This window comes from Cajanus cajan, chromosome 4 (assembly GCF_000230855.2).
Source record: "Cajanus cajan strain Asha chromosome 4, NIPB_CcT2T_4, whole genome shotgun sequence".
Lineage (NCBI taxonomy): Eukaryota > Viridiplantae > Streptophyta > Magnoliopsida > Fabales > Fabaceae > Cajanus > Cajanus cajan.
Window position 1 is genome coordinate 41479826 of NC_138520.1, and position 3697 is coordinate 41483522.

The following is a 3697-nucleotide window of genomic DNA, read 5'->3' on the forward strand; positions in this document are numbered from 1 at the left end:
GAGCGAGACTAAGCCTGGAGAGGCGAAACTCACACTGCTACCGTTGTCACAAGGGTACTTAGCTTCCGGCTCGAACAAAGAGTGAAGCTAAGCCTGGAGAGGCGGTACTCACAGCTTCCAGCTTGGGCAGCAAGCAAAGCAAAACCTGGAGAGGCTACTCGACAATTTTCCACCGGAAGACGCTACAAGTCAGAAGGTTGGCACATCACCCGAACAATTGGGTCAACTCCTTTACTTGTCAGCCGGTACACCAAAAGACCGTTTGACTAAGTAAAGGGGGGGCAGCTGTAGACCCCTAAAATTGTCCGGGTCGGAAATAAGACTCTCAAAGATCGAAGGAAAGTCAGCCAGAAGGACTCCTAGAAGACCATAGGATGGCTATCTGTAGGTTTAGAGGTCTTAGAGTAGCTTAAAATAAGGAAGTGGAGGGAATGAAGCCCAATACGGCCGTACTAAACTTAATACGGCCGTATTGAAGCTTCAACACGGCCGCAGTGAACTCAATACGGCGTATTAAAGTTTCTGAAACTTCAATACGGCCGTACTGAAATCAATACGGCCGTATTGAAGCTTCAATACAGCCGCAGTGAACTCAATACGGGCGCATTGAAATTTCTGAATTTCAATACGGTCGTATTGAATTCAATACGGCCGTATTGAAGTTCAAAAATTTCAATACGGCCGTATTGATTCCGTAGCCCGTATTGGGCCTGTTCCCTATAAATATGACGTCAATTGGACGTCATTTCACACTTTCACACATAGTTTCAACCCTCTCCTTGAGTATTCTGGGGTTTTTGAGCAGTGTTCTGCCCTAGAAATCACTCGGAGAGTTGATCCGACGAAGTTCTTGAGCCCCGAGCCATTTTGCTTGAGGATCGAACCTAGTCGAAGGGAAATCCTCCGGATTTCCATAGTTAAAATTTTATAGGAAGGGAGCGAGCGGGCTTGTAGAGCGAGGGAACGCCAAAAAGCTTCCCAGTTTTACTCGAAATATATAAAAGCACGCTTCAAAGGTTTCTTCTTAAATCCTTCCTTTTACTGCTTTCTGTGTGCATATTAAAAATTGTCATCATGTAGATATCTAAAGTATAATCGCTTATAATAAATAGGGGTAATTTAGTAATTTTATATTGTTATTTTAGAAATAATCTGTCATAGGGAACCCGAAAGGGGCGCTGTGGGGTGCTAACACCTTCCTCACGCGTAACCGACTCCCTTACCCGACTCTGGTTGTAATGGCCGAAGTCGATTTTTGAATCGATTGCCTTATCCCTTTTTCCAATGTTTTGAGTAAAACATTGGTGGCGACTCCAAAGAACCCTCCTTTTACGAAAACCGCTAATCCATGGAGGGTCCCGCTTGGGATTAACATGGATTGGTGAGCCTTTTAATAAAATTGCTCGTTTGACGAGGTCTCAGTTTGAGAATAAGTCATTCTAGCAATCCACATTTTTAAACAAATAAACGAGTCCAACCATCCTTCGCGAATGCCGAAAGCCCCGTTTGGGCCGGTGGCGACAACCATCATTGTGATGGCTACTAATGAAGGTATCACTTAGAGGTTGGGTGTGATGCCCTTCCTCCTCATGAACACTTGCATACATATCCCCCTTTCCTCTTGAGGGTTGAGGAGAAGTGACTCTTGGTTTTGAACCACTAGCGTCTCCTCCCACAACTAGTCTTTCAAGCAATCTTTTTATTTCTTCATTATTTCTTTCAAACTCTTTTTCTTTTCTTCTCAATTCTTCCTCTCTTTTTATATTTTCCTCTTCTTTTTTTCTTAGGTAATCTTTCAATTCCCTAAGTTCATCCCTAACACTAGACCTAGTACTACGAGAATTATGACCATGGACACTAGAATGATCACTCATCTTTGATCCAAAAAGGTTTTCACAAAGTTGTTTTCAAAAAGGGTTTGAAATGGTTTTCACAAAGAGTGAGTGATAAAAAGGTTTTCACAAAAAGGGTTTTCAAGGTGCAAGATAGGTAGGAAAAGGCCTAAGTGTACAAAGTGAACTTTCAAGGGGAGGTGGACTACAAAGAATCACTTAATAACCAAGCCCTATCAAGTAAAAATCACTAAGCCTTTTCTACTTTTCTTACAAAACAATTTGGCACAATAATAAAGTGTGTGTGTGCACGTTACCCCTAGTAGGCAAAGGCCTTCTAAACGTAAATTGGAGCAAAGGTAAAAGTCTAAGCAATTATACTACCAAAACTATAAAACATGCAAAAGGAAAGCACTTAAAACATATTCTAGTCGAGGTCCTAGTTGAAGGTTTTCAAATCACCTTCAAACTATACGAAGCTAAACCAAAATGAAGAGGTTTAAGATTGGCCAAATTACAAACCAAAAAGAATGAAACCAAGGCCCAAAAACACACTAGGCCGAGAAGAAGAAAAATTAAGCAAAATTATGATGAACAAAAAATTTAGGTCTTCAAACTCCTCCACTTGGGTTCCTTCACAAAGAGAAAACTTGTTAGTCCTCTCCAAGTGTTTGATCACTCCTTTTAGTGTAGTGAAATCCCTCCAAAGGCTAGGTTTGGATTCGGTTCACTCCTCCACTCAAATCCACCAAAGGTGTGCTAGTTTGCTAGGAGAAGTCCTTCACCTACAAGTAAAATGAAACCAACCCAAGAGCAAGAGTCCAAAAAGATAAAACTTAAAAGGCACAATTAGGAAGGCTAAACTCAAAGAGAATTGATGGAGACAAAACAAAAGAGGCCAAAGAAAGACAAACTAAAAATAAGACTCAATCAAAAGAAGGAAGCACACAAAAGATTAAACCTAGAAAGGCACTAGAATAGATTAGTGTTTAAGCTCACTTGATTAAGTCTTTTAAAGATTCGGTCCAGCCAATATTAGGGTCTCAAAAATGGTCCAAAAATGTCACAAGTCCAACTTCAAATGCTTAGGTAAAGGGTCCAAGTCCACAAGTCTAGCAACAAGTCCTTTTTGGTCCAATTATTTTTTATACTTTTTCTTCTTTTGTTCTATTTTTCACGTCAATTTCTTTTAGGCTTCTTGGGTCCAATTTCTTTTCTTTAATGTTCAGCCCATTGTTGCTTAGGTTTTGCACTTGTGGGTGGTGAAAATTAGGTCAAATTTTAGGAGAAGAGATGAAGACAAGTGGCGTGATTTTAGAGGTGTTTAGGGTATCTTTTGAGTGAAAAATGACTTGTACTATCTAGTACAAGTTGTTGGCACAAAATTTTTCAGCACACCTCTTAGATTCTTTTAGGGTTTCTTTAGGCATAGAAAGATGACCAAATCAAGTGAGAATGCAAGGAGAGTGGAAGGTTATGCATGTGCAAGGAAATGTTTACACATGGAAATCAAAAATCACATAGAACATGCTAGGACTAGGTAGCATGCATGAATGACTCCTAAAAAGAAATTTATATGTCACGCCCACTATGTAATGCAATATGGCATATTTTGTTCATGTGTTTCATGCAAAGTGTTTGGCACATACATGGAATTTATGTAGACAAAATATAGGAAACAAAAAAAATTACAAAACTTTAGGTGGATTCAAAAATCAAAAAGCATGTTCATAGCATGTTCTTCATGTTCATGTGAGACTCAAGAAAATGAAAAGCATGGCAATACCTAATAATGGAACAAGGTGTGAGCCCAAAAACTATTCGGCCACACAAAGAAAACAATGAGAAGAGAAAATGACCGAATA